This window comes from Cynocephalus volans, chromosome X (assembly GCF_027409185.1).
Source record: "Cynocephalus volans isolate mCynVol1 chromosome X, mCynVol1.pri, whole genome shotgun sequence".
In the NCBI taxonomy this organism is placed as follows: Eukaryota; Metazoa; Chordata; class Mammalia; order Dermoptera; family Cynocephalidae; genus Cynocephalus; species Cynocephalus volans.
The window spans coordinates 141378242-141404362 of record NC_084478.1 but is presented as its reverse complement, the minus strand read 5'-3'; the positions used below and the strand labels follow the sequence as shown (position 1 = coordinate 141404362).

The following is a 26121-nucleotide window of genomic DNA, read 5'->3' as shown; positions in this document are numbered from 1 at the left end:
AATTAAAGGAAGATTTGAACAGGTTTGCAGACCAAAAAGAAAGAATCAATGCAAAGAAATAAAAAGACTGAAAATGTAAGAGGCAGAGAGCTGAACAGACAGAGTAACATATTGGGGGAGGCCAGAAGAGCTCAAAGGGACAGAAGAGATTCAGAGATTAGTTTTAGAAGAGGTGGACACTTTCTCTGAAACAAAAAGTAAGAATAAAAGGAAAGAATGGTAAACAGATGGGGAACTTTTGAAGTTGGATAACTCAAAGTTGAAAAAATTCATATGAAGTGACTTTTCTTTCCTACTCAGAGAAATATATAGAATAGATCATCTGCTGAAGTTTAAGGCTTTGGGGCCTTGAGAAAAGTGAAATATCTTTGGTATAGTTACCATGAAAACATCCCCAACTGGGCTAAACTGGTTAAAAATAAAAACATTGCCAATCAGCTCTGAAGGCCCAATTGAGGTTGGACAATAAGGGTTTTCATGCAAAAGAACCTACTATGATATTCACATAACTTTCCCCAGCAATGTTTAGCTCTCTCATAGTAGGAAAAGAGTAAAAGGGCATTTGAATTATCTTAGTAAACAATTTACTTTTGGAGTTTGGTAGAAACAATATATTTGAAATACAAAGGAGTGAGGGAAATAAGGGTACTGGTGAGAGAGAACATGATTGAATATACTTTTCCAGTTTGTTGAATATATTCTAGGCCAAACTCACTGTGACAGATGCTTTTTCTTTATGTTCTAATTTAAATTTCATGATATACCTGGAAAATGAGGTCGCTATTATAGCATCCAGTTTACAGATATTGAAATCTTGACTCAGAAAATTTGCCTCAAGTTTCACATTTAGTTTGAAGGCGAACTGAGATTCAAACCCCTGCCTGTCTCCAAATGCCATGAATTTAAAGTTTTCAGTAGTAGAATACAGTATATTTTTTCCTTACTATTGAATGGATATTAGGTGGGAGTAGGGTGAGAGATTGAGGATATTTGGGGGCTGGACAGACTTTTCATTTGCTTCTGAAATAGTTAAACTCCCAGTCCCTTGATATCCCCAAAGGTAGCTATTTTATGCTTAGGGGCCTGGGTCAAAGAATTAATCAGTTCCTAGAGTTTCCTCTCTCCTTCCACTTGCTAGAATGTTATGTTTTAGCATGCTTCAACTTCAGCCAGAATACCTGGGTTTTGAATCTTGCTACATACTAATTGTGAAATTTTGAGTGACCTATATAAATTCTCAGGGACTTTGTAGTGGATTAAATTATGTTCCCCCAACACACCCTGAAGCTTGAATTGTGTCCCCCAGGTTTCATGTGTTAGAAACTTAGCCCCCACTGTGACTGTTAAGAGGGTGGGAAATCCTATTATCGTAATTGAAAGGTGGAGCCTTGAATAGGTGATTGGTTTGTAAGACTGTGCAGTAGTGAATGGATTAAAAATGGTGGTCAGGGGCGTGGTTCTGAGGGCGTTAAAAGAAGAGGAGAGTCTGTCTCTCTCTCTCTCTCTCTCTCACTCTCTCTGCTCTCTCTGCTTCCACCATCTTGCAATGTGGGACCCCTGGGTCACTGTTGCCACCACCAGATGGACATTGGACTTCCTAGCCTCAGAAACTATAAGCAATAAGTTTGGTTTTCTTTATAAATCACTCAGTTCTGTGTATTATTTTTTATAAGTGACAGGAATGGACTAATACTGAGGTACCCATACTTACCCAACTGTGTCCTGCCTGGCTGTGGCCATTGGGCACCTGTGCTTGCCCAGCTGTGCCCCACCCTGCAGTGGCCATTGCTGATCAGGGACTTTCCACATCCAGGGAAAGAAAAGCATTTCTCCCCATTCCTACTTGCTGAACACCTCACACTTGCCCTAATTAAGGAGACAATCACTATCTCCCCAAATCAGGAAACAGAACTGTATAATAGAAACAGCCCCGCTGTGTTCAGGGCTCAGCCTTTGTGACAGGAGTCTGCTGAGCTGCTGCTGGCATCAATAAAATCTGCTTCCTGTCTCAAGCCTTGGTGTTTCCTGTCTCTCCTTGTGAGTTTGCTGTAACATTCTGCAACAATACAGCCTTAGTTTCCTTTTCCGTGAAATGGAGACAATAACCATCTCATGGTATTAAACTAGATGATGTCTATCAATCCCCTAGCAGAGTGCTATATGTTTAGAGTTTTTAAAATGCTATTATCGTACAAAATTTTACACATTTAGAGTTTACTAAATGCTATTATCATACAAAATTGTCATCATTACTGTTATTTTCCTCCCACTTTATTAACACTGACCTTATCCTCTTTAATTGCTCTGTTCCAGGATTCTTATATGTTGGGGAATATTTCTTTCAGAATTGTGATTATACCTCTTCACAAACCCCATGTCTGAAAAGCGATTCAAAATCTTATGGTCCAGATAATTAGGTGATTAAGGACATCCTGCTTTAAGGTTATTTGACTAAGGTTCTTGAGGTTTGGGTCTGGGGTATGAGAGAAGTCAGGCATACTGGCTGTTAGTAGGTGAAGCACAGGGAAACTTGGCTCTGGAACAAAGAGGGAAGTATAGTTGGTTACAAGGTAACATCATATGCTAGGGTCTAAAATCCGAGGCCCGTGTTTCTGTTACTTTGTGTAGTGAGAATGATGATTAAATGGGGTCAGTAGAAAAGGTTCACAGTGATGCCAAAGAACTAAAATAGCAAACAGAAAGTGGTGAAGACATTGCCATCACTCTCTGCTTTTGAGTCCTTTGTTGATCTGGCTCTTCCTTCATTTTCCAGCCTTGTCCCTTCTTCACACTTTTATGCTACAGCAGTGATGGGTTGCTTGCCTTTTCCTCACATATACTCAGCAATGTTTTTGCTGCCACTAAAGTCTTTGCTCATGTAGTCTGTTTGTACTGACTTCGCCCCACCCTTTTCTTGGTACACATCTACTTCTCCATTAAGAATCAAGTTATATGTCACCTCCTCCAGAGAGTTTGGCCTGTCTTCTACTCCCCATCCCCCAAACTGAATTAGACCCTCAAAACCAATTGTGCATATTTGCATCACTGTAATTCTAAATTATTTCATCAGTTTGCTTTCTCTCTCTGGACTTTGAGCTCCTGGAGGACAAGGATGGTGTCATATTTATATCTGTACTTAGAACACTTAGCATGGCATTTAGTACAGAGCTAACACTCAGGAAATATGTTTAAAAAACATGAGTTTGCATGTAGCACAGTAATAATTATGTAAGCCATGTAATGTGCATTGGATGACAACTTTGTGCAAGTTTTATTGGATTATAGCAGTGATCTGTCTATATGTTTGCTCAGTCTTCATAGTTTGTTGCTGATATAGCACAGCTGTCTGCTCACAACTTAAACAAATTACTGGGAACACTGCTTACAAGGCACAAATTTTCTCTATAGCCCTTTGTTCTTTAAGCGCTGGGGATGTCTGAATTGCTATATACTATCTAGTTTGGAACAAAATCTCAAAGAATACAGCCTCCTGTAAAACAAGTTAAAAATACGTATATAATATTTCAATGGGCATATTGCATTGTATAAGTAAAAGTCTATTTACCTGGCTTCCTATCACCAATAACTCTCCATTAACTGGCCCCTTTCCACAGTCACTATACAAAGAGAACTGGTGTTCATAACATGAGCCCTTAGACCCTGTGGCTTCATGAAGCGCCATCTGAATCATCCAAAGAAAGTTCAAGCTCTATTCAGTTTTCAGTATAGAATATGTTTCATCTTCTGAGTCTTTGAAAGCAGTCTCATACAGAATAATAATTATGAAGTAGAATCTTAGATAAACCCCATCCCTTGACCATGCCAGAAAACAGATTTCTTTAAACAAGTCTGGTTACAGTAATTGGATTATTGTGTAGAATTTAAATAGCGTGCCAACTGTGATTTTTGTCTTTAAAGTTAGGAGCCTAGATGATGTTTCTTTTCTTTCAGAGAGAGTTATTTTAAAGATTAATTAAATGATACTTGAATCACACCTCTGACCTCTCTGAGAAAGGTATTAGATAAGTGCAATGCCACCAAGTGAAGCAGACACCACTTTCCCGTTCTAGTCAATACAGAAAAGAATCGTGTAGTTTTTATCTACGTAATACAGATACCTTTCCTCTTCTAGTTAAAGCTGATCATTTCTTGCTTCAATTGGATATGGAAATTTGAAAAAAAATGTCTTACAATGTATACTTTTCCTAGGCTCTGTGATTGGGTTTATATTATATTGTATCTTAGAGTGCAATGCATACTTCTTACTTTAATGAGCATGACTCCAGATAACAGAATAAGGTCACTTTGGGGAAGATTGATTATTTCCTTCTATGCAATATTCTTATACATGGTAATTATAACATTGAATGTTATAATGTGTGACTTGGCTCAGATGTCCAGTTCTTGCCCAACCAGATGAGCCCAGGGAATAGCATAAACTGAGCTGTAGTGGGAGAGCAGATTTTAGAGAATGGGATATAGACTGGACTGACATCTCACAGGATATCTACTAAGGTGTACATAGTACAGGCAGATTAAGTCAAAAAGATTTCTCTTCTGAGAAATTGGAATCAGGACCAAATTTCCAACTGGTCTCTTTTGGACACTCAAACTAGGACATCATATGTGGCTGAGACTGGAGTGGCTTTACTTTGGCTCTGTGCACATGACACAGGGAAAGCCAAGAAGAAGAAGAAGGAGGAGGAGGAGGAGGAGGAGGAGGAGGAAGAGGAGAGAGGAGAGCAGAGAAGCAGAGACACAAAAATATTAAGAGACAAGAGACCATTTGGACACAAAGAGAAAAACATAGAAGGAATAGCTGTCTTTGTTCTGACTAGCTTTGCATTTCCTGGTTTCAGGAAACTTGCTTATGCTCCCTAACCTAGGGTCTGTGACATAGTCCTATATTATTTCAATACATTCCATCCCCATTTTTGTATTTTAGCTAGTTTAATTTTTTGATCCTTGTTCCTTACTCCCATATGAACTCTGAATAAAATAGCTACTTGATTTTTTTCTTGGTTTATATAGAAAAGCAAAAGCAAAAACAAAATAAACATTGGAACACCAGATGGATATTATATACTGAAAACTTGCCTAGTGTTTACAAGGTTAGAATGATATAAATAATTGACCTTTATGCATGGACCATTTTGTAGAAACTATTAAAACACAATAGATGCTCAATTTTTTTCCCTTAACATTATTGAGAATTGTGCTGATTTTTCCACACATTTCTTTTAAAAAATTTTTTTGATTATACATATTCATGGGGCAAGAGGTGACTGTTACCACCTGTGCCCAAATTGTGGTGAGCAAGTCAATGCTATCAGCATGCTCATCACCTCAAATTGCAATTACACCCCTTGTCCCCCACCAAACCTCTCCCCAGTTTCCCCAGTGTCCATATCCTGCCCCCCAATCCCAGAACAAACACTAGGTCTGTTCTCTCCCTCTGCAAGTCCAACACAATACTGTGGTTCTTCTTTCTTTCCTTCTTTCTTAGCTCTCACATATGAGTGAGAACATGCGGTATTTCTCTTTCTGTGTCTGGCTTATTTCACTTAACATAATTTCCTCAAGCTCATCTATGCTGCCAAAATGGCAGAATTTTATTCTTTTTTTACGACTGAGTAGTATTCCATTGTGCATATGTATCACATTTTCCTTATCCAGTCATCCATCAATGGACATTTAGGTTGGTTCCATATCTTGGCTATTGTAAATAGAGCTGCAATGAACATGGGAGTGCAGGTATCCCTTCAACATGATGATTTTCATTCCTTTGGGTATACACCCAGTAGTGGGATTGCTGGATCATATGGTAGTTCCATCTGTAGTTGTTTGAGAAACCTTCATACTGTTCTCCATAATGGCTGTACTAATTTACAGTCTCACCAACAGTGTAGGAAAGTTCCCCTTTCTCTGCATCCTCACCAGTGTTTGTTATTCTCTGTCTTTTTGATTATAACCAGTATAACTGGGGTGAGATGATATCTTGACATGGTTTTGATTTATGTTTACCTGTTCATTAGTGATGTTGAGCATATTTTCAAGTAACTGTTGGCTGTTTGTATGTCTTGCTTTGAAAAATGTCTGTTCAGCTCCTTTGCCCATTTTCAAATTGGATTATATGTTTTTTTACTGTATAGTTGTTTGAGTTCCCTGTATATTCTGGATATTAATCCCTTGTCAGATGTATAGTTTGCAAATATTTTCTTCTGTAGCTTGTCTTTTCACTCTGTTGATTGTTTCCTTTGTTGTGCAGAATCTTTTTATTTTGATATAATCCCATTTATTTATTTTTCTTTTGTTGTTTGTGCTTTTGGGTCATATAAAGTCTTTGCCCAGTCTTGTTTCCTGAAGTGTTTCCCCTATATTTTTCTTTAGGAGTTTTATAGTTTCAGGTCTGATATTTAAGTCTTTAATCCATTTTGAGCTGATTTTGCTACATGGCAAGAAATGCAGGTCTAGTTTCATTCTTCAGCATATGGATGTCCAATTTTCCCAGCACTATTTATTGAAATCAGTGTAACTTCAATCTAAATGCAGTGGGAAAGTCCAGCACACAAACATATGCATGTGAACACACACACACAAGTTACCCCATTTACATCCTTAGTGAAGAGATTTAAAGGTCATGTTGCCTTTATGATTATAGCATACTGTTGCTAGAGACTGCTGATCTTTAATTAAAAGGTCAGATATCTCATCTTCCTCCACTGACTTATGATTATTTTCATTTCCAATGAGCAGAATTTGTATTATTTAATAAAGCTGGATTCAAATAATTATTCAATCTCTAGAGCTGTGGAAAGATTTATTAATTGTGAAGGCTAAATTGAACTGTAGATATTCCACTTTGCTCAAATATATCTTCCATTAAATAGTATTGTTAGAAATTTCCAAGGAATATTTTGACCAGTACCTTTTCTCTCTGCCCTTTGGTCCTCTTGAAAGCCATATCATATTAAACAGCTTGGTCCTAATAACTAAGTCTGAAACCCCATTTGACTTCGGTGCCCTACTCATTCCCTTGGAGCAGCATTTCACTACTCAAGCACATTCCCAAAATCTAATGCCTTCAGGCTCCTCCTGCTTCTCTAAGCCCTTCCCTCCAGTCAAGTCCCAATATTTATATAACCTCATGCAAAATTATAGTGGCTGAAGTTTCATCCCATCGGAGCTCTGTTCTCTCTGCTATGTTCTTGTGATAAATCATGTCTCATGATGGTGTCCACAACTATAGATGATTTGACAGATTTTTCTACCCCGGTGCAATTGAAATTGGGGTTGGAATTGGAACTCCCATATCTTTGGCATGTAATGACTTAACCCATAGAAATTAATGATTATAAAAACCTGGGGATTTGGGGTATGAGGTGGGCCAAGTTGGGCTCATATGAAATCTCCCACTTCACGTGGTAGGATGCTCTCTCCCCTTTTAAATCCTAGTGTGGACTCTGGGAGACAAAGATAACATCACAGTGATTCAGGAAGAAAAATAGAGATCAAATAGTTGGAAATATTCTCTTGCTCTACTCTGACACTCTAATGAGGTTTTTTGTCTGTGTTATAACTTAATTCACTTATTAATTCATTTATTCTTTCATTCAACAAATCACTACTGATCATCTGTCCTATATTGCTAGGTATAATGCCAACTGATATGCATGTAATGATGGCTAAAATACACACTCATCCCTCAAAGAGTGCAGCTAGAGAGGGAGAGAGAAAAATAAAGAAATATTGCCATATTATTATGTCATTTTTTCATTTCTGTTCATAGGAAAAACATAGAAGAGGGGCATCCAATCTAGACCTGCATATTCAGGGAAGGCTTCTGAACAATGTGGCCTCTAAGAGATGCTCTAAAGGTTGAGTAGGAGTTAGCCAGGTTAAGTGTGTGTGAGTGTGAGTGTTATGTGTGAGAGAGAGAGAGAGAGAGAGAGAGAAGAGAGAGAGAGAGAGAGAGAGAGAGAGAGAGAGAGAGAGAGATGTTTTAGGTAGGGGAAAAAGAATGTACAAAGGCCTTAAGGTCTTTTAGGGAATAGAAATTAATTTGGTATGGCTGGAACATAGCCTACAAGGATAGGTGTAGGCAATAAAAAAAGCTGAAAAGAAAAGCAGAGCCCAGAATGTGAAGGGATTTTTATGCTATATGTAGTAAGGGGTCTGAACATTATCCTGAGGACAATAGAGAACCTTTGAAGTGTTTTAAATCAGGAAAGTGACATGATTGTTTCATGTTAGAAATGTCACTTTGGGTGCTAGGTATGGAATGGATTTGACTGTGGCAAGAGAAGAGGCTGTAAAACTAGATGGAAGCCTATTTTAGTTACCTAATTGATGGCAGTGTCAATGAGGGTGCAGAGAAATGAATTGATTCATGACATATCAGAGCTGAAGTGTAGATTTGGAAACCATCTCCATCAAATATCTACAAAAATAAGTGGCAAAGAGTAGGTATCCATTTCTGTTGCTTATAACAGAATGCCTAAAAGTGGGTAATTTATAAAGACATGAAATTAATTTCTTACAGTTTTGGAGGCTGGGAAGTCCAAAGTCCAGGGAGCATATCTGATGAGGGCCTTTTTCTTGGTGGTGACTCTCCACAGAAACACCGTGTGTCAGTTGGTGAGAATGGGCTGAGCAAGAGAACTAAATTTCTTACTTGCTCTCCTTTTAAAGTCAGTAGAAGTATGCCCATTAGTCCATGAATGGATCAATCCATTCACAAGGGTGCAGTCCTCACAATCCAGTCTCCTCTCAAAGGGCCCACCTTTCAAATACCATAATTGTATTTCCCACCCTCTTAGCACTGTGACAATGGGAGTCAAGCATCAATGAGTTTTGGAGGGGCACTCAATCCATAGCAGTAGGTATTCAATAAATATTTGACAAATAAATTAATCAAGGTGGCTAGGTGAATTATTACCATTTTCTAGGTCTTGTGTGGGAATAAGCATATAGAAAGAACAGTAGAGAACCTAGGACTGAGCCTAGGGCACTTAAAATATTTACAGAAATAAAAGGCTGATGAAAGAGTTGAATAAGAAATAACAAAGAAGTAGGATGAGAACTGTGTAGAGAAGAAAGGAATTGGGGTTGAGGAAGTGAAGGCAGCAAGTATAGCTTTCTCTTTCAAGATATTTGGTGGTTTGAAGTATATGAGAAACAGGATTCAAGGGACAGAATGGCCCAAGGAAGGATTATTTTTAATGAGTGAAGACATGAGCTTTTTTGGTATCAAAAAATCAAATAAGCCAGGCACAGAAAGAGAAATACCACATGTTCTCACTTGTATGTGGGAGCTAATATAAATAAATAAACAAATAAATAGAAAAAAAAAGACACAACAATCACAATAATTCCTTGAACTTGTTAAGAAAAGACAACAGATATGATGTTGATTAGAGTGGGAAAGGGGGAGAGGGAGGGGGAAAGGGAGGAATTGGTAAAGGGCCATGAAAATCAACTACATTGAATAATGATAAATTTTTAAAAAAGAGGGCTTGATAACTTTAAAAAAAACAAAGGGAAGAAAACAAAAGCCAATAGAAAACAGAATTAGTTGGCAGAAACAAGTTGGATAGGAGGAGATCATGGAGAATCTAGTAGGCAGAATAATGACCCCCCCAAAGATGTCTACATCCTAATCCCTGGAACTTGTGAATATGTTACCTTACCTGGTGCTATGGTGTGAATGTTTTTGTCTCCCCAAAATTCATATGTTGAAATCCTATCCACCAAGGTGATGGTATTAGGAGGTGGGTCTTGTTGGGAGATAATTAGGTCATGAGGCCAGAGTCTCCATGAAGGGAATTAGTGCCCTTATAATATAGGCCCAAGGGAGCTTGTTTCAACTCTTTCACCATGTGAGCAGCCATCAAGAAGGCACCATCTATGAATCAGAAAATAGGCACTCATCAGACACTGAAGCTGCTGGCAGCTTGATCTTTGGCTTCCCAGCCTCCAGAACTGTGAGAAATGAATTTCTTTTATAAGATATCCAGTCTATGGTATTTGGTTATAGCAGCCCGAATCAACTAAGACACCTGGCAAAAAAGACTTTGCAGATGTGATTAAGTTAAGGATCTTGAGATAAGAAGATTATCCTGGGCTCCCAGTCAAGATGATGGAATAGACGTTCCACAGCATCACTCTCTCCCACAAATCAACCAATTTACAAGTATTAACAAGCAACAACAGCCAAGCTGTGACTGCTTGAGATCAGGGGAAGAGGAAGAGAGACCTATGGAGTTCATGAATACAGGAGAAACTACAATGAGAGAAACAAAGAACCTTTCTCACCATTTCAAGCCCTGGCCACTTCAAGGCTTGAGCTGGTGAGCACATGGAACAGGAGCTGGCAGAAGCCACTGTTGTGCCCTTCAGATGAAGTTGCTTGGAGGAAGCAGGAGAGAAGAGAGCCTTAGTGACCCCCAGGCCAGCAAGATCACTAACAGGGTTCCTGTTGACCCACATAGGAGTGAGGGGCCACAACAGCTGAAAAAAAGGAGCCACTCAGAGGCCGGTGAGTCATTGCAAAGGACCTGTGCACAGCCCATCCCAGGGGAAGTGTTTGGAGCATGGGTGGTGGGGGAGACGGGCCTACCAGGAAAACACTGGGGCACATCATGGACAGCTGATGTGCCCACCAATCAGCGTAGGACAACTCAGATGAGACTGGCCAGGAATACAGAATTGCATAGGGTGCAGTTTGCTGAAAAGACTCAGGCCCAGACCAGAGTTTCTATACAACCCAGGTGCACTGGATTTGTCCAGAGTCAGAAGTACCTGTAAAGTCAACCATTAAAACCCAAGCTGCACAAAAAGCCTTCCCCAGGGAATCAGTAGCAAAGCAACAATTTAGCTTAATCACAGAGCTCAAGTACTGGTCCCCACAGGAATTTACCCCGTTTTAGAAGTAAGCAAAGGACAACAAATTAGTTCCAGTGCAGAGTTTAAGTGGTAGGAACAGCAAATAATCCAACACAGAATTGAAAGCAAAAACAAAATAACCACAGACCAGAGACAAAATTTGATATTAACTAGTAAAAGTCTCATATCACCAAACAACACCTATAACCACAGACCGGAGATGAAGTTTGATATTAACTAATAAAAGTCTCATATCACCAAATAACACCAAGTAGGACCAGAAGTCCCCTGCGCTACTAAGCCAGGGAGGGGGGATGGCTGGGTCCTTACCCATGCCCCTCAGCACCCACAACCAGTCTGGAGGGTGGGGGCCAAGGTCCTCAGCCATGCCCCATCGACACCAGCAACCAGCCAGCAACAACCACCAAGCCACTTCAGGAAGTGCTCTGGGCTCCTGAGCCAGGGTGGTAGGGGATCTCGGGTATCAGCCACGCCCCCCCCCAACACCGAGCTACCGGAGGAAGTGCTCTGTGCTCTGGAGCTGGGGCGTTGGTGGGGCGAGGCTTTAGCCACAGTCCTCTGACATCTGCACTCAACTCAGCAATGACCGGGCCATTGCTGGAAGCCTCTTAGTCTCCCTTCCAGGGATGAGGAGGGTGCTAATGGCCTCAACTCCACCCCTCCTCCTTCTTCCTTCTCCCACCCTATTTCCTTCCCCTTTCCCCTCTCCCCCTCCCCACCAGCGGCTTTGCAACAACATTATAGAATGCAATAAATAAATAGATAGATAGATAAATAAATAAAAAGATTATCCTGGGTTATGTGGGTGGTCCTGATGTAATCACAAGGGGCCCCAAAAGAGTGAGAAAAGGAGACATAATGGGGAAAGTACAGTGTCAGAGTCAGAGAGAGATGTGACAATGCTATGCCACTGGCTTTGAAAATGAAGGAAGGATGGGGTCCCCAATCCAATGCATGCAGATGGCTTCTAGGAGCTGGAGAAGACAAGGAAACAGATTTCCCCCTGGAACCTTTAGAGTGCAACACAGCACTGCTGACACTTTGATTTCAGCCCAGTGAGACCTCTGTTGGACTCCTGACCTCCACAACAGTAAGAGTATACAGTTGACCCTAAACAATAAGAGTTTGAACTGCACAGATCCACTTATACACAATATTTTTTTCTAGTAAATAAAGCTAGCCCTCTGTATTTGTGAATTCAACCAACTGCAGATCAAAATATGCAGGATGCAGAACCTTCATATAGGGCAGGCCAACTTTTCATATCTGCGAGTTCCCGTAGGGTGAACTGTGAGACTTAAACATCTGCAAATTTTGGTGTCTACAGGGGTTCCTGGAACCAATCCCCATGGATACCAAGGGACAGCTGTAACTTAGTATTGTTTGAGCCAATAAGTTTGCAGCAATTCATTGCAACAGCAATAGGAAACTAATGCAGGTACCAATGGAGCTGTGTGCCTTCAAAAGGATAACGACATCTTGTGAGACTGGAGAAAACAGAGTGACTAATGCAATAGGGGGATTTTCAGGTGTGAAAGGTAAATGTACAATGAGCATATATGTGTCCAGACAAGCTCTTTGGGAAATACTGGAGAGTGCACCTATAGCCTCCATAACCTCAACCAACTGAATGAGTCAGGACTAGTTAACTCACACTCAAATGTCAAAGGCAGGCATTATTTTAATGTGGTTTGACTCTACTTTAAGTAAAAACACACACACACACACACACACATACACACACACACACACAAATGGGGGGGGGGAGAAGATATAACAACCACAATTATTTGAAGTTGATACGACAAGCAAACAGAAAGGACATTGTTGGGGGGGAGGGGGGGAGGGAGAAGGGAGGGAGGTTTTGGTGATCGGGAGCAATAATCAGCCACAATGTATATCGACAAAACAAAATTTAAAAAAATAAATAAATAAATAAATAAATTAAAAAAAAAAAAAAGTAAAAATATACAGTGACTGAAATATCCCACATAGACATTTATACTACTCAGAAGGATTCTTCTTAATTTTTTTTAAATAACTATTTCCCACTCCATTTGAACTTCACGAGGATAAAGTATACAGGTGTCTTTTACACGATTACTTCCCATGCCTAGCTCAGTGCCTGGCTTTTCACAGGCACCCAATAAATTTTCTAAAAGAACAAATAAAAGAAAAGGCTTCACCACAGGGCGTCTCCAAAGTATTAAGAAACATTTAAAACATTTTTATTTACAAACAGGTTTTCATGAAGACAGGTTTTGTGTAAAGAGAGGGATACCAGCAATTGGATTTATCATTTTATTCAACATATTGAGCATATCCGGCTTTTACACTCTGCTCTAGGGACGGGGATACAGCGGCGAACAAAACCAAGCCCCTTTTCTCATGCAATGGTGTAGTATTTTTAGGGGAGACAGATACACTATGGATTCATAAGCAATTTTGTACCTCCTACAAGGAGATGGCATTGTTTATCCAATATTAATAGGATGTGATCTTTGAGTGATATTCCCAATAAATGGGTTTGTGATGAGTCATCCACATTCTTATCTAGTTTCTTCTATTAGATTCTGCCTGGGGGTGGTTATTTGATAGAGTAAAGGAGGAAAACTAACATTATGAAACACAATCTACGTGTCAAGTACTGTGCTGGGACCTTCCTTCCTTCCACCCTCCCTTCCTCCCTCCCTTCCTCCCTCCCTTCCTCCCTCCCTTCCTCCCTCCCTTCCTCCCTCCCTTCCTCCCTCCCTTCCTCCCTCCCTTCCTCCCTCCCTTCCTCCCTCCCTTCCTTCCTTCTTATCTATCGTGTACCATCTATTTACCTAAAATGTATGCACCATTTACTCTTTCAAGATGAAGTTACAAGCAGCATACATACATTATTTTCTATTATTGTCCCCCATTTTACACACAAAGAAACAGGTTCAGGGATGTAGCAAAATTGCTCAAGATCGCAAAGCTAGTAAATGGTAGAGACAGTACTTGAACACTTGCTTACCTCCAGAACCCACCAGGCACAAACATACTACTGTGTTTGGCCCAACTGACATTGAAAATATTACCTAAACTTTTTTGCCTCCGTGTTTTAACAAGCAATAGTAAAAGACACTTGAGTTGTTGATTTGAATTGGAATTCTAATAAGCCACTCTCTAATGTAATCTGCTGCAGACAAAGGCCTTGGCTTACTAAGCCTAATGTTTTGAGGGAGTGGCAGATGTTGGACACGAAAGAGTGGAAAGAGTGCCGGTGCTGTTAAAGCAGAGTCTGCCAATGTGCTAGTGTGTGAATCTGCAGGATTTTTTCAAGTTTTCTCACCAAGCCATATTGTACTCTGGGCTCTCTTCCTCTATCACAAACTTTGCCATTGCTTTTCACAATCTCATTAATTGTCTGGCCCAGGTCCCTGATGCACTGCTGTGACTGGAGAAGCATTACAATCTGTACCTGGTCATGAGGAGAGAACTGGGACTAGAGTGTGGGAGGCAGCACACCGCTTTTAATTAGCTGCAGCTGATTTCCTGAATGCAGTTCTGAAGTGCTGCGGCTCAGATAATTTGAATAACAGGCAGCATTGACTGAGAGCTCCCATCCCCTGATGGGAGTCTGTCTAGTTTGAGCTAAAGAAGCTGATGTGATTAAGTGCGGGGTTTTTGATTAGGTGGACTTTGACAAGGCTTATTTGATTGTGTCAGGATGGGGATTCTTAAGGAATTGCTTCTGTCTCAAAATTGAACCACAACCTGACATGCCTGGGAATTTGGGATTTCCAGGCTGTGAGGCTGAGGAATTAATTTTAATTGGCTAGAAGTCAAGACTGAGGAATTCAGAATATCACACAAACTCCTATTATCTCACCCAACCATTTGTTTTCCAATCATGGACCCTAATTTAAATGACATCTACAGGCTCTGGAGATCATTTTATAATCTTTGACTGGGCTTGAGAGTTACAAATGTACCCAGCCAGAGGTTTTTCTTGGCCTTACATTACAGTACTCATACCTGGGCCATGTTTGACTCAAGCATTCTTAATAGAGCCTCTAGGCAGGTCATCTGCAGCAAGGCAATGGAAGGAGAAGAGGAGGTTAAGAGTGGGCTTGATGTTTACACCATGTGCAGCTAATTATCCATTTAATTAAATGCTCTAACATTATGTCCTTTCTGGGTAGTGAAAACCTATGGGACCTGACATACAGATTGAGATCAGTAGTTCCTTAATTACTGCAAGGCTGCATCTTGTTGGCAAGTGAAAAGAATTCCCAGGCCACTTCCGCCATGAAATTCAAGAGAGTCTTAACATTGTCGAAGATGGACCTTCCATATGTACACACTTCTTGTGTTTGGGGGTTGCTGACCATTCAGCCTTATATAAGAACATAGTAAATGTTGCATCAAAACGTATATCAAAATATGACATTGTACACTTTGAATACGTACAATTTTCATCTGTCAATTATACATCAGTAATGCTGAAACAGGGTTTGCTTGGACAGTCCATCTCACTGTTTAACCTCTGATAGGGCCCTTGGGATAATTTGAAAAAGAGTGGTGCTCTCTGAAATAAGGGAAGTTATCTTATAGGAGGGTATTTCAAAATGTTCTTGGAAAAATAGAGTTAAAAGATAATATGATTTTTCCATGAACTTTTAGAAGTGTGCTCATATTGTAAGCACCTCTATTTTGAGCAACAAGTTATTAATGCCTACCTCAGAGCTCTTAAATGGACCTATCACTCCATAGAGCTAATTCCACAATGACTTTCCCTCACCAGTTATTGCTAATGACATAGACCCTCGAACATGATTTTTTAAAAAAGCATGAATATCTATTGAATGAAATCAGTTTCTGAAGAGGAGCAGATGTGATACCCATTCAATTCCCTGGGTGATGCTGTGTGCCAGAACTATGTGCTTGCCTCTCCTATGCTATCAGCTTATAAAAGGCAAATGTCTTAAAAACTACAAAGGACAGATTGTGAGAACCCATGGTTATTTATGTGATGCCCTCCTAGTATTTTCAACTTTTGGAAAATTGGGAGAAACAGACAGCCAGACATATACACTATTCCATGCTTCCCTGGCCACAGTATGTTCCTTATGAATTAAAATTAAGAAAGATTAATTAGTTTGCTGCTGTGGAGCATGTGGAAGATGGCTGCTCCCACGATGCATGTAGAGAGGGTGCTACAGGCCCTGTGATTCATTGCTCTGTCAGCAGTGTGAAAAACACTGTGTGAAAATGCCATATAAATGCAAATACAAATACAAACACCTCCTTCCCCTGTTGGCTAGTGATAAGGTGCTCATCCAGATGAGACATTAAGATTTAAAAGCAGAAAAGTAATAGCTGGGAGGGGTAAAAACACAATTACTCCTCAAAGTTCCCTTTTTAAGAAAGTTATTAAAGTGCTTGCTGCCCCCCTTTCCCCACCAATGGCAGTTATTCACAAGCCGAAATGGGTAGGCCATAGTCAGAAACAATGCATTTGTGATTAATTCAATTAGGAAGAGAACAAATTTGGAAATAGGATCAGGAAATGTGTGATTTAATGTGCAAAGGAGTGTGCCTTCCCCAGAGATGAGTAGCTAACAACCAAGTTGCCTCTGGTATGGGCTCTAGCCATTGACTTAATAATGAATTTGGATCTTGACTTTATATCATCCATTACATTCTACGGGTGCTTTGTTTATTTTTATTTTTATTTTTTGGATTTATTCATTTCAAATTGACAGATAGCATTGTATGTTTTTGTCGTGTGCAACATGATATTTTGAAGTAGATGTACATTGTTACAAGTTCTTTAAGATAGGAGGAAATAAAAACAACAAAGAATGTGGCTGGCACTTCTTTCCTAAGGAGAAGAGGAGTCTGCAGAGAGCCATTTTCTCAGTTGTGCTTCCTGATTGTGTTGCAGCCTGATGGCTTACTACTGAAATAACAAAAAGTCCCCTAAAATGAATGTGAAAAGAGAATGAATAATGGAATCACAGAATTTTAGAACTGAAATGGGCCTTAGAGGATTTTGCTATTGTTCCAGAACTGAAAATTTAGCAAGACTGTCAGCAGTGAAATTTTTCAATTGAATCAGTGTTCTTATATAAGAGCATAAAAAGTCCCACTTGGGTTTCATCCTGTCTAGAATTACAAAAACTGGAACCCAAAACCAAAAGATGTCTTGTGGGTAGACCTTCCTGTTTTCTGACATCATTCTCAGAGTTTAGGAACCTCCTAAACAACCTACATTTCCCTTTATAACCCATTTGAGAGCTGACAATTGCTGAATTATTGAAACTCTTCTTGAACCAGTTTCTATTATCCTCCTGCTTCCTGTCTTGGAACACTGTGTCCACTACAACTTCAGTTTATTGGTCCCAAAGCTATCTTCCTCTAGTTTCAAGTTTGGAATGTGGCCAGGAAGCTTAGTTTTAAACTTCTGGGAATATGTGAGTCTTTTCCTTCTGACACATGAGCAAGAAAGAATAGCAACAATGTAATTCAGGCTATCTTGGTGATGTCACTTTCCCCTACTTAATACTTATGATAGCTTCTGATTGTTGATTGTGTCTAAGCAGTCTTGGTGAACTTGGCATGTGGGACCTGCCACTAACTTAATTATTGGTCATCTATATTGGGGGTCAGCAAACTATCGCTCATGGGCAGGTCACTGGGTTTTATAAATAAAGTTTTACTGGAACACAGTGTGCTTATTTGCTTATATATCATCTATGGCTCCTTCCACATTGCAAGAGTATAGATGAATAGTGGCAACAGAGATCATAGCTCACAAAGCCAAAAATATTTACTATCTGTCCTTTTACAGAAAAAGGTTGATTATACCTTCTCTATATTATTGGTTTTTAATTAAAGATGTACAACCTAACATATAAGGAGCCTTTTCAGCGTACAGATTGCTAGGCCCTACCTTGGTCCTGTTAAATAAGATCATTTGTGGACAGTTCTTGGGCTAGATGTCATGGAAAAAATATAGTCCAGGTGATATTGATATACCTTGGTTAGGAAGCACTGATTTCTATGGACATTTTGACTTACAACAGTAGCTTATGGGTACAGTCTGAGTCACATTAAAAATAGGACAAATTTCACCAATTCTTGCCACTCTGCTGACATAGGATCTCCAGATCTCCTCCTTTAGTCACACCTAAATTATTGTTGGAAGTTCCTAGGGGTTTTTATGTGTAGTAATGAATGAGTTTGCCATTGCTAATTACCACCTGCCACCAATTATCACTAAATATGCATTGTGTATTCTCACACCCATCAGGTACCATCTCTCTCACTGGACATCTGCCAGATATGGCTGTGTCTGCCAGGTACCACTGTCTTCTGTCAAAACTGATAAACCAGAGCCCTCAAAATGTCAAAGCTGCACTGTGTTTCATTGTCAAGTAGGAACAAATCCCCCCTCTCCTCTGTGTTTACCTGTATTAGAGGCAGACCCACATACTCATGCTGATGCCTGACATCATACGAGCACCTTAGTGAAACATTTTGGTTTTTATATGTTCTGCAGAAATCTCAAACATGAATTCAATATGTACCGGGGCAAGAAAAAATATTTCGTGCTCGGATTCATCCACTCTGTTTTTCTGTCAAGTTTGTTGTGTCCAGTTACTCCTTTACTTAGGAGTGAAGGTTTCTCCCCTAGAAGGTTTTTCAGACTCGTGAGTAAATATGTGTACTCCACCAATTCCCCAAGCATGACAAGGTATATCAGAATCCCATTTTAGGTTCATGCTTGGAAACCATTTGCTCCTCCAGCCTCTAGATCTTGCCTCACGATATCCAAAAGCCTTCTTAGCAAAAATTTTAATTCCATAATCAGTATTAATTTGGAAGCCTCAGAATGTTTAAGTGTATATTTGTTCCTATCAGGATGTGACTCACATAGTCCTGAGAGAAATTATTAACTGAATAAATGCTCTGTTTTCTTTAAATGAACAAATAAAACAAAATTAATTATATGGTAAGAGATATTGCTAAAGTTGAAAGTGTCTAGAGAAGACTGTTTAAAGAATTTAGAAAACATTTTAATTGAAGGGATGAGGATAGTTAATTTTAAGAATAAGAGACAAAATTGAGATACAACAGATGTCTTCAAATATTTGAAAAGATGCTGATAGATTTAACTTGTTCTTTGTAGCTGAGTTGGACCAAACTAGTGAATGAAAACCAGAATGAGACAAGAGTTCATTTTAATCTAGGAAAGGGACTTTATGATATTAGAGCAAACTGTTGTGAAAAGTAGTAAATTCACATTTACTGTACATGTCCTAGTTAAGCCTGGATGGCCAACTTTCTGGGATATAACACATGGGATTCCTGCACTGGATGGGAGGTTTAGATAGATCAATAGATTTCAAACTGTGCTCTAAAGGCCCTAAAGTGTTTCACCTCAATGCATCAGAAGCAGCTAGCTAGGTAAAAAGTGGGTAAGGTAGGCCAAAAAGATAGAAGTAAACTTACAATAAATCTGAAAAGGCAGAATAATATTGTACTGTCACTTCTGGACACCATTGCATCTCCAGCCCCTAGGGTACTACTTGGCACATAATAGCTGCTCAATAATTAATTAGTGAATAACTGTGTAAATGAATGAATAAGGGGAAATAACTCATTACCAATAGAACAACAGCAAAGTAATAGAATACAAGAAGAATAAAGGAATGCCAACACTATGTGGTAGTGTGGAGAGGGAGTGATGGGGGGTGTAGGAGCAGATAAAGATTCCTGGGGTAGAGGAGAGCAACTTTTGAAGTGAGCTGTAGTTTTGAAGGAGGTGAAAATATAGGATGGCAGAAGGTGAAGTAAGAGAAGGCAGAATAACAATGCAAGTTCCCTAAGAGCAGATATTTTGTCTTATTCACTCCTACATGCTCAGTGCATGGCGCAGTTCCAGGTATGCAGTAGGTACAAAATGATTTGTTAAATGAACACATGTATACATATGCGGTGATGAAACTGAGTCATGTACAGAGCACAATGGATTAATCTTAGAATTCAAAGTTTGAAGGTACCAATGGTTTAAACTTATTTTCTTAAAACTTTCATCTTTAAATTATATTCTAGAATTTCCTTCTGGATAAACATCTCTAGTGTCTCCAGCCATTCTTTTTATTATACTTTGTTTATGCTGCTTGCTAGGTGTGCATCCCTGGTTAAATTCTAAATGATTCTGAGCTTCTGTTTTCTTACCTGTGAGATGGGGATAATAACAATAATATCTCATAGAGCTGTTGTGAAGATTCAATGGGATAATCTGTATAAAGTGTTGGCACGTGATAGATGATCTGTTTTTTTCTCTCAAAAGTCCAACACAGTATAGTGGAGTAATTCATACATTGTTTCAACTATTGGCACCACCACTTACTAACCATTTGAACTTGGACATGTTACTTAACCTCTCTGAGCCTCAGAGAGTAGCCTTGCTCTAATTGTGTGGAATAAATGAGCTAATACATATACAACATTAAGCATAGTTCATGATAAGTGCTTAATAAGTGGCGCCTATTATGATTATGATTATCTGGCAAGATCTCAAGGGCTTCAATTCTGACCCCCCTCTCCTGAACACTTTCCCAGTTAGTGCACTGCCTTCTGAAGGAGTGGTGGCCAGAAGTCAATACAAGACTTCAAGTGTAGTGTTACCAGAGGATAATGAACCAGCTTTGTTATTCACCTTAAATACCATATGTTTAATACTACAGGCTAGACTGCATTAGCTTTTTTGGTAGCCCTGGATCAATGCTGACTCTCATTTAATTACTGGGAGGAGTATCACATATGATGCTAAATCATACTCTCCCTATCTTTCTCTTGTCTTTGTGCATGTGGTCTCTTGGGCACACATTCATGATTTCTTTGGGCCATGGATCTCGTCTGTTTACTTCCCAGCCATGGACCAGCCAGTTAATTCTAGAACACTTAGCTTCCTAAACTGTAGGATGGGCACGGTAGCTTACATCTATACCAGTAAGGTGTCCAAAGGGTTGATAAATTTGAAAAGTCCTTGGAGACTTCCTTTAGAATGTGAAGGAAATTTGTTTTATGAAACAGTAATTTTTTTTTTCTGGAATGGTTAGTTACAGTTCATTACTTTCTCTAAATATACACTGGAATAATTCTGATGCTTTTGAAGGATGTTATTTATTCAACATGCCATTACGCTTGAGCTGGCTAGTTGTATTGATAACGCTTGATCTTGTACCCTGAAAAATACATTACTAAAAGGCCAATGCAATCCATGGAAAGGGCAATAAATAATTGAGCACCCAATTGAACATATTTTTATAAAATATTGGGTAATGAGGAATTTCTATTTATGTGTGCCTGTATTAGTGCTGCACTGAGAACAACAATAAACAATATATCGTAGAGGTTAAGAGCATGAATTCTGAAGTAAGACTGCTTGTATTTAAATTCTAGCTCTTCATATACTAGCTGTGTGAACTTAACAGATTACAACTTCTTTGTGCTTTAGCTTTCTTATCTATGAAACTGGGATAAAAAGCGTACCTACCTCATGGGGTTGTTATGAGAATTAAATTAGTTTAATGACTTTGAATAGTGTTTGATAGGTAGTAAGCACTATGTGTTAGCTATAATTCTTATTCTAGTATTACTATGATTCTAACTATAGCTGTAATGCTACTCTCCTACTGTGTCTTCCAGATATGTTAATGGGTATTAGATCCCCAATTGACATCCCAACCCATTCGGAAATCTCATTGCCTCTACCTTCAAAATATATCCAGAATTTGATTACTTCTCATCAGTTCTTGATTATTGCAATAGTACTCAAGTAGTTCTTACTTTCACCCTTACTCCCACCCTGCCTGTCCTCAACACAGCAACCAGAGTGACCACTTAAACCTAAGTTGGATCGTGACTTTCCAATGTTGAACACAGTCCAATGACTTTTATTTCAGAGTTAGCCCTTAAGTCCTTACATGCCCTGCAATGTAGTTTATGATCAAGCCTCCATGATCTCTCTGACATCCTCATATTAGTTTCTCCCTTAATCACTCCACTCCAGTCATACTGGTATTCTTGCTGTTTCTCAAATTTGTCAGGCACACTCATCAGGGCCTTTATATTTGCTGTTTTCTCTACCTGGAAACTCTTCACCCTGATATCCACATGGCTTACTCTCTCATCTCCTTCAGGTCTTTGCTCAAATTAGCTTGGTGAAATCTTTCCTGACTCTGTGTTTAAAACTTCATCTCCTCCAAAATCAGAATTTCTATCTCCTGCCCCTGTGATTTTTTTCTACGTAGCATTGAACACCATCAGGCACAGAATATAGTTTAATTCATTTGAAAATAGCTGTCTGCACACTTCCTTATTAGCATATAAGTTTTGAGGGTCAGGTGCTTTGTTTTATTGAGTGCTATAGATCAGAGCCTGGCCATGTAGGTACTCAATAAATGTTTGTTGAATTAATAGAATTTAAGCTATTCTTGGGATATTGCCCCAAACCATTTCACAGTACTTTGAACTATTAGGTACTAAGCACCCTGGGCCTTGATATTTTCACTAATGATCCTGACTTTTTTTTTTTCCATTTTCAGAAGAAAAAGTGTTACCAGTAATAGTTAATGGAAAGAGATCTGAGTCTCTCATCAAATCCAGAGTGTGAGCAAATAACTACTAGGAAAGGAACAGTAGGTTGGGTTCCCAAGTGGGAGAAGAATCACAGAAGAGTTAGAGAACCTAAAATAATAGAATTCTCAAGATAAAAGAAGCCCAGAAGACCTCCGAGAGTATCTAGTTGTTTAACACATCAAAAAATTAAGATGCAAAAGGCTTCATGGTTTGTTAGCAGAATGTTGCACATTCAGATTCCAGTCTACACATCAAATTTTCATTGTATGTGATCCTTATCTTCAGTTAAGTGCCAGTGTACCATCTAGTTAAAGGATACAGAACACATAGAAATAAAACAACTTGAGACCAGCTATCAAATTCAATGTAGTGAGGGCAAAATAACATATAAAACCTGGATAGTGAAGAAAGAGGAAGAAGAATGGTCAGAATGGGTGTGGGTTAATATAGGATGCTTCTTAAAAGAGATGAATTTTGTGAAATTTTTCAGGGAGGTAAATGGCTTGAGCTGAAAGAATGGATAGTTTACATTTTAGGTAAGGAAGAGGAATAGACTTCTCAAAATCCTAGAGCAGGAATTAGTATGTTATTTTTTGTCTTTGTTTGTTTGTTTGGTAGGATTCAGGTTACAGCTAAAGATAACCTTGGCTAGAGCAAAATGACTAAGTGTTTGTGAAATGAGGCTTATTTCACAGAAAAAAATGTATTCTCCTTAGGCTTGCCAAGCTCATAGTTGACTACTGTACAATTGATGCTAAGAGATGCTGTTTGTTAAGCAATCTTCAAATAGCTATGTAAAAGCAAGCTTAGTGTTTTGCAGGTACTGAGAGAGGGCAGAAATTGGGTGGGTTGTTTTGCATTTGGGGTGGGTACAGGCAAACCAAGTAGATGCTAGAAGGGGAAAGGGTGTAGGAGATTTGAAAACGAGGCCTAATTTCTGGAAGATACAGAAAAAGAAGGAATGAGGAAATTTGAGCATCATTCTCTACCTTGTCCATATTTTTCTTTCTGCCTGGTTGTAACAGAGATGAAATTAATATTTTTGTCTTCCAATCCATATGCAAGACAACTCTGCTTCTTATTAGATGTGTGACGTTGAGCAATATGCTTAACCTCTCTGAGCCTAAGTGTCCTTATATCTAAAACAGGTCTAACCAACTCTTAGGGTGACAGTGATGACTAAAGAAGATGGTGCATGTAAAGCATCTAATATACTGTCTGGTACACAGGAGGCACTCAATCATGTGTAGCTTTTAGTCTGTTTAAAAAAGACTTCATATTTGTATTATACTTCACTGAAAATACAGCACGATAATATATGTTCTTGTTTTTTCCTTACATAAACCTGGTAAGGCAGACACCATTTTGGTGGTAGTAGTTGTTGTTCATAATTTTATTTTTAAAAAGGGCTATTTGCTTGTCATTATCATCACTTACAAGCAATTGCTGGCTTATACATAAAAAGGCATAACTTTTCCTGTTATCTTTTCTATGTAGGACGATTCTCTTTACTACACTGCCTCAAAATCCAGGGCCAATGCCTACATCTTTTAAAATAACTATTTCTGCAAACACTCCTTCTTCAGAGCAAACAGATGCAGGGCATTTGTTGAGAGGAGCTTTTTAAAGGGCACCATTATATTCCTACTTTTAGAGATGGACTTTTCTGACCTTTTAGAAGCTAAGACCTTTTATCTGGAGAGAGGATAACGTCTGTTTATGTTGATGATTTTCCATCTGTGAGTGCCCATTTGGATGATATAGAGAGTTGTTGATGTTGAAGTGCCACATGCTGAGTCCAGGCTGGGCTTACAGCTTATGTAAGGGTGCTAGACGCCACAGCTGTGAAATTGCTAAAGACACATGTTCTCTGTGTAACATCAATCAGGAGACAAGCTTGCCCACTGTGTGCAAACAGGGTTCTGGGCTAGAAAAACAAATGGCACAATGAACACCAAGGTGAAGGACCAAAATCAATAATCAGTTTGTGAACACTATTTGAATTCAATTTCTCAGAGACTTGATTCCCAGAAATACTCCAGCATCCTTTGATACACAGTCTAAGACAATGTGCTTGAGGGAAAGACAGAAACAAAGAGAAATCACACACTTGGCTTTCCTTCCGCTGCTACTCAGCTTTCTGGTACAGTCGATGCTATGGGTTTCGGAGGCCTGAAAAGTCCTGCCGGGCTCCAGGTGCTCAATGACGCTGATGGACAAGAACTACATCGAGGGGTATGTGCCATCGCAAGCAGATGTGGCAGTATTTGAAGCAGTCTCCGGCCCACTGCCTGCTGACTTGTGTCATGCTCTACGTTGGTATAATCACATCGAGTCTTATGAAAAGGAAAAGGCCAGCCTTCCAGGGGTGAAGAAAGCTTTCGGCAAGTATGGTCCTGCTGATGTTGAAAACACCACAGGAAGTGGAGCTACAGATAGTAAAGATGAAGATGACATTGATCTCTTTGGATCTAATGATGAGGAGGAAAGCGAGGAAGCGAAGAGGCTAAGGGAAGAACGACTTGCACAGTATGAATCAAAGAAAGCCAAAAAACCTGCACTTGTTGCCAAGTCTTCCATCTTACTAGATGTGAAACCCTGGGATGATGAGACAGATATGGCAAAATTAGAGGAGTGCATCAGAAGCATTCAAGCAGACGGCTTGGTCTGGGGCTCCTCTAAACTAGTTCCAGTGGGATATGGAATTTAAAAACTACAAATACAGTGTGTTGTTGAAGATGATAAAGTTGGAACAGATATGCTGGAGGAGCAGATCACTGCTTTTGAGGACTATGTGCAGTCCATGGATGTGGCTGCTTTCAACAAGATCTAAAATCCATTCTGGATCATTGCACTTAAATAAAAGCTTGCGATTGAAAGATTAAAAAAAAAAAAAAAAGAAAAAGAAAAAGAAAAACACACACTTGCACAGTCATAGACCTAAATAATAAATAAAAGAGTTAAACTAATAGACACAGACTGAGTTAGAGACAGATTGAGGAAAACATAGGCAGAGAGAGACAGACCATGGAGAACTACATTATTCTCTGTATTAATGTAAAAGTCTGCTTTGGCTGGAGTTCAGAGTGAGACACACAATCTGCCATGAGGACTGCTTATAAAACCAGGAGCACAATGCCTACTGGAAAATGTCATTGTTCTGCTGGGAGCTACTGGAGCCATTTGGAACATGCGGTGGAATCTATAACCTGGAAAGTACATAATGAGAGGTAGGAATGGGAGTTCCTAAGTAGCTATAGTATGTGCTATGCCTCTGGAGTCACCAAAATAATCCTACTTTAGTGGCCAAGGCTCCCATTCTGCATCTAGAAGGTCAGAAGCCAGACAAAGCCTACCAAATGAAATCAAACCCACACCCAGAAGAAATTAATCTTTCTACCCAAGCAGATAGAATGGTGGCAAGATAATGGAATGATGATGATCAAAGGTGTCAGATGTAGGCATGTACAGCAGAATGGGGTGGTGGTAGGGATAATACAGAAAACATGGAAAAAATTATCCAAAAATATAAGACAGGTATAATTGAACTTATATTTTAGCTGTAACTTGCAAAAATGACAAAGTAGTAGA

General features: G+C 39.3%; 1 pseudogene; it reads left to right on the top strand.

Annotated features, from left to right (window-relative positions):
* The first annotated feature begins 24687 nt into the window (after window positions 1–24687).
* On the top strand, window positions 24688–25417 carry LOC134367386 (elongation factor 1-beta-like; annotated as a pseudogene).
* Window positions 25418–26121: the final 704 nt, after the last annotated feature.